Source organism: Sorex fumeus, unplaced genomic scaffold, assembly GCF_029834395.1.
Source record: "Sorex fumeus unplaced genomic scaffold, SorFum_2.1 ptg000070l, whole genome shotgun sequence".
NCBI classification, from domain to species: Eukaryota; Metazoa; Chordata; class Mammalia; order Eulipotyphla; family Soricidae; genus Sorex; species Sorex fumeus.
In genome coordinates this window covers 2,124,073-2,137,887 of record NW_026606127.1, presented here as the reverse complement: position 1 = coordinate 2,137,887, position 13,815 = coordinate 2,124,073, and the positions used below count along the sequence as shown (strand labels likewise).

Below are 13,815 nucleotides of genomic sequence, written 5' to 3'. Positions count from 1 at the left end.
TTCTCTAAGCCAACGGTTGTTCATTACTTCCCTTAAATACAATATTTCCTTGCTGAGATTTAGTCTGTTTGATCTATTGAGAAGTGACAAAGTAGTGTTGAAATCTCCACCTAGTACTGTTTTGCTATCAATGTTTTTCTATAAGTCTATTAGAAGTTGTTTTTAAGTATTTTGCTGGTCTGTCATTGAGCATCTACATTGAGGAGGGTGAGTTCTTTCTGATGTAAAGATCCCATGATCGTGAAGAATGACATTCACTGTCTCTTATAACCTTTAGCCTGAAGTCCACGTGGTCTGATACTAGTATGGCTACTCCAGCTTTGTGGAGGTGTTCTTTTCTTGAAGACTTGTTTTCCAGCCTTTTACTTTTAGCCCATGGTTGCTTTGATTGCTCAGATGTGTTTCTTGCAGGCATCAGAATGTTGGGTTCAGTTTTCTAATTCATCTTCCTATTCTGTGCCTCTGAATTGGCACATTTAGTCCATAGACATTGAGAGAGATTGTTGTTATGGGGATTTGTGCTATCTTTATGTAGAATTTTTGTACTTGTGGGGATTGCCTTAGCTTAAAGTAGCCGTGTTAGTTCTTCTTGCAACAAAAATATGGAGCTCTTTACAAGTTTGCATGTCGTCTCTGTGCAAGGACCATGATAATCTCTGTATCATTTCAATTTTAGTATATGTGTAACCAAACCTAGTAGGAGTTAATTTTTCTCTTCTGATTACTTTGAGTGTTGTCCTTACTTACCCTATGGCAGAGAGTGGTACCTAATCAAGGAAAGTATTTCAAAGCAGCTTGATAGATTTAGAACTTTAATGTCCCAGAAAGAAAAATATGGTTTTTACCATATTATCTTTTACCATAATCAAGGCATCAGTTTTACAAAATAATTCTTTTAGACGATGTTATATGAGTCCTGTTTAATGCACTTCCCTGAAACCTTCATTAATACCATTAAACTAGAGCCTTTTGCTGTTCTCACCGCAGTCCCGCGTACATCTCCAGGAAAAGGTGGATGGTGTTGTCTGCACTTTGACCACCTTGAATGTAAGTAGGATTTTTCTCCTGAAGGAAGAGGTGAGGAGCATATTGATGATTTCATTCCACATTATTATAAGTTCAACTTGAACGGAAGTTGAGACTCATGAGGCTCCTGTAAAGGACAGAAAAAAGGGTCTCAGTGAAGTTTAATGGCCAACACAAATTAACATCACAGATGACTCAAAGCAGCCTGTGTTCTTCTTTGTGTATAGTGAGTTTCATACCTAATGATAGTGATTCTTAGCCATGACACACGGGCAAAACAGACCTATAATTAAAAATCTAGTTCTCTGAGCAGAGTGGGGTTTCTTAGGTGATTGAACAAGTGTGCAGTAATTTATTACTAAGCACATACGTAGTTTGAATGATGTGTACTTTTTGATCTAAACTTAATTCCAAATATGTCTAAAATGACAGTCTCCTGACCCCGCACCTGGCTTTCTTCACCGGGGTCCCTTGGAGGGGGTGTGTTGAGTTTCCCTCACCGCGCCGAGCAGAGCCCTGGCACCTGAAGACCTCTGCAACCAGCCATAGGTACGCTTTAGACCACTCTCCCCAAGCTTGAAGGAGCGTCATGCATGAACGAATCTGACAGAGGAACCCAGGTGTGCGCAACCGGGGGATGAGATCTCCAAGGCTGCTCAGATCAAGACTGGGCCCCCTCCAACCAGATCCCCCATCTCCTAGTAGCTAAGTGTTACAACCACGAACTGCCCCTGGAGCCATGTAATCCCATCAATGGCCAAGATACAGAGACTGGATTTTGTTGATAAGACAACAACAATTATTGTCCAGTTCTCACTCTGAGAGAACCTGGTAGGCATCTGCGAGTATCTTGCCCTTGCGTTTACCAGTCATTTACACTTCTTTCAATACAGATTATATGATCATGGTTTATGCTTATTTTTACTATTGAAGTTTAATAGCTAAATACTGATTTTTAACAGCACTAATTTATTAAAAACATTCATCCTTGGCCTATCATATTAATTGCCAGTATTTGTTGGTTTTGCTTGTTTTTTGATTACTTAAATTGGTTTTGATCCTTTTCTTTCAGGTTGAAAAATTTTGACACAAATGAGTATATGTTTTTCTTTATCTTCTACAGTTTTAAACTGAGAACAACTGTTTGTTTTGTACAAATAAGATACCTGTGCATTTACTATTTCTTCTCATTTTATTTACATTTTAACACATCTCGATTCATCTACAAATTATCCTAGTAAGTGTTCTCATATTGAAAGAAACCACCAATTTTTTCAATCATAGCACTGTAGCACTGTCCTCCCGCGGTTCATCCATTTGCTCGAGCGGGAACCAGTAACATCTTACAACAAATTGTGACACTTGTTGTCACTGGCTTTAGCCTATCGAATAGGTCATGGGTAGCTTGCCAGGCTCTTGCTATGTGGACGAGATATTCTGGGTAGCTTGCCGGGCAGAGGAATCGGAATCAGGATTGGCCTCCTGCAAGGCAAATGCCCAACCCGCTGTGCTGTAAACATTATCTAAAATATACTAGTAATAACAAATGTTGTTTCTTTAACAGTGCAATATAAACAATTATTAGGTAATTTTCATGATTTGTTAATGAAATAGCTAAGCTCTTGAGTATAATGGGAGTATTTTTCTAACACAAGAGTCTGACGAAGGTGAAACTGTTATAACCGTCTTGTAGGATTCCATCTCCCTAGCCTGCTTCATTCTACCCCGCTCTCTATCCAATCCGGTCTTCTTCTTGGGATTCTGACCTCCTGATTGGCTAGCCTCTACCTTTCACCTGCCTACTTTATGACATCATTCTCCCACCAAACCAACCACCAACTGGTAGAATCTTGGGGGTCCCATGTAGTTGCTTGTAAATAAATTTGAATCATCATGGCAAGTGACGAGTGATCAATGACCAATCACCAGTGAGCAGTCGTCTCTACTGAAGACTTGCGGTCTTAAGCCGCTTCAGTGTTCAGACGTACTCTCGTACCGTCTCCTCTTCTCGTCTACCTTTCATCGTTATTTCCTCTTCTCTGACCATGTCAGGTAAGGAATAATACTTTTCAAAGCTTTTCATTAGATTTATCATCCCTAAACTTAGCAGTCAAGGAAAAACAGCACGTAGTAATGAAAGAAAGTATTCAAGTCGAATTTGATAAGCCTCATTTTAGCTTGACTTTGACATTTGCTGTGTGATTTTAGACACTGGCTTACTTTCTCTCACATACAAAGTGTTTTTCCTCATTGATTACATTCTATTTTAGACATACTTAGGAGCTCAAATACACAAACACACATACACACACACGCATATATATATATGGGTCGATTCTCTGTGTTTCTTTTTCCTTTTAATAGTGAATTTTACATGATATTCACTGAAAACAAGTAAATCAGAGAAAGTGTTTTTACAGAAACAGAAAATATAGATGCTGTGAAAAACTGTTAATATATACTAGCATGTGTTCTCTGTAATGGTCTCTCCACTTGTATTTATACATCAGTATTTTGAATATAGTGATATTACAAAGTAATAATCATTGATCTTTGAGTTTTCTATTTAAACCAGGTAATAAGAAAATATGGGGCATGGGGAAGGTGTGGAGTGCTGAGCGTTAGGGAGGCAAGCCCTCAAAGGTAAGCAAGTTTGGGATCACTTTCATAAAACATTGACCAATCGACACCAAGACAATATGAGGGAGAAAAAATAGGAAACAAAGAAAGAAAGAAGGATAGAAAGAAAGAAAGAAAGAAAGAAAGAAAGAAAGAAAGAAAGAAAGAAAGAAAGAAGAATAGGGACTTCGATTATCAAGGAAGGGGAAAACCTTTGGACATAAAGTTGAAGAGAACCAAAGACTTAACATCAAAAAAGAAAGAATATATATGAAATATGCTGAGAATAATCCACTGAGAGCAAGTCAAAGAATTTTACTTCAATAAATGTCAGGACTAGAAAATATACTATGCCTTCAATAGGTTACCAGTAGGAAAAGCTCTTTATCAGAAAGCCATCCTTGCTGGATATTTTCCTTATTATTTCTTAGAACACAGTACTTGGTACTTGACAATTTGGAGTATAAACACGCTTAATAAATGATGCTCCCCATAAATAGCTAATAGTGCTTATCTAGGGCGGTGGAAGACACAGAATCTTCAATGTTTTTTATTATGTTCTGGTTTTTAAGTTCATGTATGCGTTGCCTGTTAAAATAAAAAAAATGGTATATTCTAACTTGAATCAGGAGATTTGATTCATCTGTGTGGTCAGTAGATTCCAGGTTAAAGCTGCTTGTCATCTTTACAAATATTATTTCATGTGATTTTTTCTTCCTAACATGAGAGTAGTTTGATAATAGTCAACTTTTGTTTTTAGATCCTAAGAGGAAAGAGAAAAGTCAAGTCTCACATGACAAATTACATATTTTTGTCATATTTCTGAATTCTGAGTTTTCCTACATAAAGATATTTTATGGGATTTTGGTCCGCATTTATTAAACATTGAGAAGAAAGTTTTCCTGTTTGATAAAGATAATTCTAATCTAGGCATTGGAAGTAAATTTGCAATATTTTGTCATCACTTTTTAAATGGTCTTTTCTGTTTCTTCTGTGATCAAGTTAAATCCTCTGCTATGTTTAACACATGTTGTTTGCTGGTTAATATTCAAAGGTACTGATGAGTATAATTTTTTGTAATTTCGAAGTTTGTTTCTGTATTTTACTCATTTAAAACATTTCTTGTCTGGGAGAAGGGAGGGAGGAGAGCGAGGATCCCCAGCGACCCCAAACCCCAGCGCGCGTCCAGATCCGGAGCAGCGCACCCGGCAGCACACCGGCCCCTCCCATCCAGGTATATCACTCACTTCAATCAACTTGGACCTGCATCCTTTCATCCTTTTCATCAACTTGTTACCTAATACCAAACAAAATTTCTCACCTCTTCTACTACAATTCAACAAAATCCCACTCGCCTACTCCATTTCCAACAAAAGTTCAGTTCGAAAACAGCTATACAAGTTCAGTAGTAAATAGTAACGCCTCCAAAAGTTTCACTCAATGTCAGTTATAAAACAAAGAATAAGGCCTGATTGAGAAGAAGGTCAGACTCAGAAAGGTAAAGAGGCGCATCTAGCAGCAACAAAGCTGGACGGCTCCTGGCAGCCTCTCCTCACTCAACTAGAACAGTAGCAGCGAGTGTGACGGACCAAACCACACTGGTCACAATGGTAAAGCAACGCAAAAGCCCACCAAACTTTCTTATTCACGAGGCTAGCCCAGACGACACCAACAGTACTATAGCGATAGACAACCTCTCTGACAAGGAATTCAGAATGGAGCTACTCAGGATGCTTAGGGAACTAAAAGAAACAATGGAAACCAATGCCAATAAAAGACAAGAGGATTTGAAGGCAGAAATGAGGAAAATGCAATCGGAAATGTCGGACCTGAAAACCCTGGTAACCGAATTGAAAACCTCAGTGGAAGGCCTCAGCAGCAGAGTAACAGCGGCTGAGAACAGAATCAGTGAGCTCGAAGATCAAGTTCAGAGTCTTGTCAGAAAAGAGCAGAAAATGGAAAAGAGACTCACAGTTCGAGAACAGATGGCAAGAGAAGATCGTGATGAAGCCAAGAGGGGTAACATAAGAATTATTGGAGTCCCAGAGGGACGGGAAGAAAACCTTGATGAAGAAGAAACTGTCAAAGAAATCATTGCTACAGCGTTTCCAGAGCTGAAGAAAACTTCTGACCACATCCAGGAGGCCCGAAGGGTACCGGCTAGAAGAAATCCGAATAAGAATACCCCAAGACACATCCTGATCAAAATGACCAAAACTTTAGACAGAGACAAAATTCTGAAAGCAGCAAGATCGAAGAAAGAAATCTCTTACAAAGGAGCATCCTTAAAACTCACTGTTGATTTTTCTGATGAAACCCTCAGGGCCCGAAAACAGTGGTGGGACATAGTGAAAAAACTCAATGAAATAAATGCCTCCCCAAAAATACTTTACCCAGCGAGACTCTCATTCATAATAGAAGGAACAACACACAGTTTCACGGACAAACAACAGCTCAGGAACTTCATAGACTCAAATCCATGGTTACAAGTACAACTAAATGGGCTACTTTAAGGCAAGACAGACCTCTCAAATACACCAAATTTCAACAGAACAATGGGACAAAATCCCATAACAATAATCTCTCTCAATGTCAATGGGCTAAACGCACCAATTAAAAGACATAGAGTGGCAGGATGGATTAGAAAATTGAACCCAACATTCTGCTGCCTGCAAGAAACACATCTCAATAGTCAAAGCAAACACAGACTCAGAGTCAAAGGCTGGAAAACAATCCTACAGGCAAACAGCTCCCAGAAAAAAGCTGGGGTAGATATCCTAATATCAGACCACATCGATTTCAGAGTGAAGAAGGTCATAAGAGACAGTGAAGGCCATTTCCTATTGACCAAAGGATCTGTAAAACAGGAAGAACTTACAATAATAAATGTATATGCACCTAATGAGAGACCAGCAAAGTACTTAAAACAATTACTCATAGATTTGGAAAAAGACATCGATAGCAACACAATACTAGTGGGAGACCTCAACACCGCTTTGTCACCTCTTGATAGATCAACCAGACTCAAGCTTAGCAAGGACATACTTCATCTGAGGGAAACAATGGAAGAAAGGGGCTTAGTAGATATATACAGGACACTTCATCCACAAAAAGCTCAATACACATTCTTCTCAAGCGTACATGGAACGTTCTCCAAGATAGACCACATGCTGAGCCACAAAACATGCCTCCATAAAATTAAGAAGATAGAGATTATATCAACAATCTTCTCAGACCATAATGCGCTGAAATTAGAAGTAAATCACACTCAAAAACAGAAAAGTAAATTAAACACATGGAAATTAAACAGTGCGCTATTAAACAACGAGTGGCTTAGACAGGAAATTAAAGAGGAAATCAAAAGAGTCCTAGAAACGAATGAAAATGAGGACACGAGTTACCAAAACCTATGGGACACAGCAAAAGCAGTCTTAAGAGGAAAGTTTATAGCTCTACAAGCATTCCTCAGGAAGGAGGAGCGAGCCCACATAAATAAACTAACCTCACAGCTTAAGAACTTGGAGAAGGACCAACAAAAGGAGCACAACCCGAACAGGAGGAAGGAAATAATAAAACTCAGAGCAGAGATTAACGAGATGGAAACCCAGAAAACAATCCGAAAGATCAATGAAACCAAGAGCTGGTTCTTTGAGAAAATTAACAAAATCGATAAGCCCCTAGCAAAACTCACAAAGAAAGGGAGAGAGAAAACCCTAATAAACCGAATCAGAAATGAAAAGGGGGTCATTACAACAGAAACTACAGAAATTCAAAGGATCCTCAGGGAGTACTTTGAAAAGCTTTATGCCACAGAACATCAAAACCTCGAGGAAATGGATAAATTCCTAGACTCCTACAGACTCCCAAGGCTGAACCAAGAAGACCTGGAATACCTGAACAGACCTATCACCATCAAGGAAATTGAAATGGTAATAAAAAGTCTCCCCAAGCACAAAAGCCCTGGCCCGGATGGATTCACCAGTGAATTCTTCCAAATCTTTAAAGAAGACTTACTCCCAATCCTCTTTAAGATTTTCCATGAAATTGAAATATCAAACACACTCCCGAACAGTTTCTATGAAGCAAATATCACACTGATACCAAAAGCAGACAGAGATAACACAAAGAAAGAGAACTACAGGCCGATATCCCTGATGAACACAGATGCAAAGATCCTCAACAAACTACTAGCAAATAGAATCCAACTACTCATCAAAAAGATCATACACCATGACCAACTAGGATTCATCCCAGGGATACAAGGATGGTTCAACATTCGGAAATCAATCAACATAATCCATCATATCAACAAAAGAAAAGATAAAAAGCATATGATCATATCAATAGATGCAGAGAAAGCATTTGACAAGATCCAGCACCCCTTTATGATGAAAACCCTAGCCAAAATGGTCATAGAGGGGACTTTCCTCAACATAGTTAAAGCCATCTACCACAAGCCTACAGTAAGCATCATCCTCAATGGGGAAAAACTGAGAGCCTTCCCTCTAAGATCAGGGACGAGACAAGGATGCCCACTCTCTCCACTGCTGTTCAATATAGTACTGGAAGTACTTGCAATAGCAATTAGGCAAGAAAAAGACATTAAGGGCATTCAGGTAGGAAAGGAAGAAATAAAGCTCTCACTATTCGCAGATGATATGATACTATACCTAGAGAACCCAATATCCTCCCCCCAAAAACTCCTAGAAACAATAGACTTGTATAGTAAAGTTGCAGGTTATAAAATCAATACCCAAAATTCCATGGCTTTCCTATATGCAAACAGTGAGAGAGAGGAAAGCTACATGAAAAAATCAATCCCGTTCACAATTGTGCCCCAGAAAATCAAGTACCTAGGAATCAGCCTAACTAAGGAAGTAAAGGACCTGTACAAAGAAAACTACAAAACGCTACTTCAGGAAATAAAAGAGGACCTGAGGAAATGGAAAGACATCCCCTGCTCATGGGTCGGAAGACTGAACATTGTCAAAATGGCAATACTACCGAAAGCACTGTACAAATTCAATGCAATCCCTATAAGGATACCCATGACGTTCTTCAAAGAAATGGAGAAAACACTCCTGAAATTTATATGGAACAATAAACCCCCACGACTAGCTAAAGCAATTCTTGGGAAAAAGAAAATGGGAGGAATCAACCTCCCGAACTTCAAACTTAACTACAAAGCGGTAATAATCAAAACAGCATGGTACTGGAACAAAGGCAGAACTGCAGACCAATGGAACAGAGTTGAATACACTGACATCACCCCCCAATCATATGATCATCTAATCTTTGAAAAAGGTGCAAGAAATGTGAAGTGGAGTAAGGAAAGCCACTTTAACAAATTGTGCTGGCATCACTTGACGGCTACATGCAAAAAAATGGGCTCAGAACTCTGCCTAACACCATGTACAAAGGTAAGATCAAAATGGATTAAAGACCTCAACATCAGACCAGAAACCATAAGATACATTGAAGACAAAGTTGGCAAAACCCTCCATGACATTGAGGCTAATGGTATGTTCAAAGATGACACGCCACTGGCTGAGCAAGTGAAAACAGAGATAGATAAATGGGACTATCTTAAACTAAGAAGCTTCTGTACCTCCAAAGAAACAGTGACCAAAATACAAAGACAGCCTACAGAATGGGAAAGAATATTCGCCGAATACACATCTGACAAGGAATTGATATCAAGGATATACAAAATACTGGTTGAACTCCACAAGAAGAAAACACCCAACCCCATCCAAAAATGGGGCAATGAAATGAACAGAAACTTTCTCAAAGAAGAAATCCGAATGGCAAAAAAGCACATGAGAAAATGCTCTACATCATTAATCATCAGGGAGATGCAGATCAAAACCACAATGAGATACCATCTCACACCTCAGAGACTGGCTCACATTCAAAAGAACAAAAGCAACCGTTGCTGGCGCGGATGTGGCGAGAAAGGGATACTCCTTCACTGTTGGTGGGAATGTCCACTGGTTCAGCCCTTCTGGAAAACAGTATGGACGTTCCTCAAAAAATTAGAAATTGAGCTCCCATTTGACCCAGCGATACCACTCCTGGGAATATATCCCAGAGAGGCAAAAACGTGTAGCCGAAGTGACATCTGCACTTGTTTGTTCATTGCAGCACTCTTTACAGTAGCCAGAAACTGGAAGAGACCAGAGTGCCCAAGAACAGATGACTGGTTAAAGAAACTTTGGTACATCTACACAATGGAGTACTATGTGGCTCTTAGAAAAGATGAAGTCATGAACTTTACATACAAGTGGTACAATATGGAAAGTATCATGCTAAGCGAAATGAGTCAGAAAGAGAGGGATAGACATAGAAAGATAGCATTTATCTGGGGGATATAAAATAATAAAATATGAGATTAATACCCGAGAATAGCTGAGAGCAACACCAGGAGAATTACTCCATAACTTAGAGGCCAGCTGGGTATTCTAGGGGAAAGGACAATTCATATAGAAAGGGGAACACCAAGTGGAGGGTGTTTGGAGGATCCTCCCAGGAGCGGAGATGCAGGTTGAAAGTAGACTGAACTGAACATGTTCGCCACTCAATGCCTCTTTGGCTGATCACAGCGCCCAGGAGGAGAGAGAGAACAGGGGGGAATGCCCTGCCACAGTGGCAGGGGGGGATGGGGGGATGGGAGGATGGGGGGATGGGAGGATGGGGGGGAGGGATATTATCCTGGTGGTGGAAAATGGGCACTGGTGGAGGGATGGGTATTTGATCGTGGTATGACCGACATCCAAGCACAAAAATTTGTAAATCTACAACTGTACCTCATGTCGTTTCACTAATAAAAAAGAAAAAAAAATTCTTGTCTATGAAATACAATCACGTTTATTCCTATTTTCTTTTTGTTATGTAGTTACTGATAAATCCTTTCTCTTTAATGGACTGGTAAAGTGTCACTCAAAAATCACCTTCTATTCCATTGTTTGGCTAGCAGTTTTTACTAAAATAAAATAGAGTCTTCATATTGTATATGTGGAACAATTTAGTAATAACCTTATTGTCCTTTTTTATTTGGTTTTGTTTGGGATGCCATCCACTGTTATTCAAGGCTTACTCTTGGGTCTGTTCTCCATAACATACTGTACTATGCTGCTTGCTACAGAGACCAGATTTCATTAATATCTACATAATTCTTTTTCAGTTCTGTGATACATATTTTTCATGATGTTTTCTTTACACTTCCTCCTATGTAAATCACATGAAATAGAAAAATTATATTCGTGTATGCATTATTATTCTTAGAGTTATGAATAACTACATTGTTGATAAACAACTTAAGACACAGAATTTAAATAAAATTTTCCTTCCAAAAATATTTCTTGGGAAAAACTCAAGTAGTGATTTTTGAAGTGGATCAAAAATCAGGGTAACCTTCAATGCATCAACAAGATTAAGTTGTATGTGAACCATAAGTAACAGGTACTCACCTGATCTTGGGGAAGTTCCCATAATATCTCCAGCCCAAAGTAAACTGGCGCTGACGCCAACTCCAACTCAGGAACAAAAAGTTAAGAATTTTGATCAGATGAAAACTGGACTTTCAAAACCTCTGGAGACCTACCAGATCCCAGTAGACCTAGATCATGCAAAGATCCGCAGGTAATGAACACCACTGACACCATCACTCTGAAGCAGGTGCGAGAAAATTCAAGTGGCACTAAACGGACCTCCCATGCAAAATGGAAGAACAAAAAGGAGGCTTCTGAACCTCTTGAGGGATAAACCAAGGCCAAAATCCAGCCAAAAGTCTGAGAATGCTTGCTAAGGGGAGCAGGGATTGTTTGTAATGCTGCAGTCAGTGAGAGGTGTCCTGTGACCACAGCCAAAACTAACAGCAAATCTCACAAAGCTGCCTCCAGCAGGATCAGCAAGACAAAGAGCCATGGGCAGGAGAAGATAAAAAACACCAGAGAAAACTCTAAGAAAGCTAATGAGTGTAAGCAGCTAGGGAACAAGTTCAAGGCAGAAGAAAAGTTCACCATTGGCAAGATGAAATGCAAGGAAACTCAACCTGAGCTTTGCCAAGAGGCAGTTAAAAAACCCCGCTGCTACCTAGGCATACACATGCTGGATTCTGTCCAATTGTTTCATGCTCTGGGGAAGAGTGATCCAAAACTTGGAATCTCTTCCTCCCAGGTCCTGAGTAGCCCAAAGATGTCAAGCCATCCTCAGCTGTCAAGCCATGGCTAGGTTCTACACGGGATGGAAAAGGCCTTGAGAAAACTCAGGTCAAAGCACAGAAACCAAGTAGCAGTGCTGAAAAACGCTCATCCCCATCCCAGTCTGAGCTGCCACCTCCTGCGAAGGTGAAATTGGTACCTTTGCCGTTTCTTACCATGGAGAATCCACAAGCTGGACCTGTTCCTCGGAGACGAAAATCTGAAGCCACACATCTTCCTGCTGCAGCTTACCCTGCCAAGCTTGGCTGTACCAATGCAGCTCAGCCAAATGCTGCCAATTTTTCCCCGTCAACCACTGCATTTTTGCCTGGTCCTTCCAATCCTGCTAAGTCCATTTCAACCAACCTATCTCGACCAGGTTTGCAGAACCCTAGTAGCCGGCCTATTCATCAGCCTGCAGCTTCTAGACCTGCTCCATACAAGGCAGCAGCTGGCACTTCTCTACAGCGGGAGCCTCTTTCTGTCTCTGTGAACAAGCGGCATTCACCACCCAAACGTCAGAGTCACTTTCTCCTCCAAGACTTCCGTTTCCAACCGATTCCATGGAGAAAGCCCAATGTTCCCGAGCCAGACATGTCAAAGCCCATCACCAAAGAGCATAGACCAGAGCGTGAGGCTATGAAAAGGAAGGCTCAGCATGAGCGTGAGAACACTGCCAAACTCACCTCTTTGGGGGAAAGTGTAGTACTTTATTGAGAGGGAAAAGAGATGGACATCTCTCTCTATTATGGCTACGTAATGGGAGTAGCTGGAATGGTAGGTTCCATTTGAGGTACCAGATGGTTTTCCTAGGAAAACACTGACATGCCATACACCTTTTATTTATTTTATTATTTTTTTTCAAATTAAAGAGATGTATCGAACTCGGGTCGGCCATGTTGGCTGTGTGCAAGGCAAATGCCCTACCGCTGTGCTATCACTCCAGAGATGCATCATAGTTAATTGATTGTTAATAAATGTTCTGAATTTTGAGTTGCTGTCAACTGTGGTTGATTTTGGGAGTGGCTGGGTGTTGAAGGAGGAGATGGGAAAGAATGGGAAGTTAGAGAGAGGAAAAAGGGGGAATAGACAAGACTCTAAGAAATACAAACATGGTCCAGGGTTATAAAGCCCTTAAGAGGAGAAATTGCATGGGCCTGATGAAGAGTGGGGTAGGGTCAGAGGAAGAGTAAGCTGACAGTGCATTTGTTCTGCAAACCAGAAGGACACAGTTCAATTCTTGCAATCTTTTATGGTCCCCAGAGACCCACGAGATGTGAAACTTGAACACAGAGCCAAGAGTAAGACTAGAGCACAGTCAAGTATGCCCATCACTGGTGTCCTCGAAAAAAATGGGAGAAATGGCACGGTTTGCGGTTTTCAGTTAAAATAATAAATTTGCAGTAGGCTGAGGAAGGCAGATGAGTCTAACATGATGAGAAGAAAAGTAAAAATTCTTCCATGGAGGCTGTGTTTACACCTCATGGCCTCCTTTGGAAAGGAAGCAAATTTGAGACACATCACTAAAAGTTTTTCTGTGGTCTATCCATAAATGATGGTTGGGGAATGCGAACACATACACTGTGGAATATACCTACCAGATGAGTGATCAAAGCCCTCAGAGTCATTCAAGGATGACTCTTAACAAGGAAAAAGCCAAGAGAACAGTTGACGCATGAAGCCTGAAGATCAGCTCCTGGTAGACGCTAAGATAAGACACCATGTCCTCGAGCCCTCTTTTCAGCACCCCTAGCTGCACAATTTCAATTATTCCCAACAATATTCAGAGTTGCTATCGTGGTGACACTTTATCGTGGTGAGTTTCAACAATGTGGTACATTGCCTATGTAAGTCTTTGGATTTGTAAACTCCCCAAGTTAGCCAAGCCAGCTTTCAGGAAATTTCTGGTGGCGGGAGCTCAAATTATATTAGCTTGAGGGGCTGGTCTTTGGTCTTCCATGGTCCCTGT

The 13,815-nt window shown here is 40.4% G+C and overlaps 1 pseudogene; it reads right to left on the bottom strand.

Annotated features, from left to right (window-relative positions):
- Window positions 1–596: 596 nt before the first annotated feature.
- On the bottom strand, window positions 597–693 carry LOC130036989 (uncharacterized; annotated as a pseudogene).
- Between the last annotated feature and the right edge of the window lie 13,122 nt (window positions 694–13,815).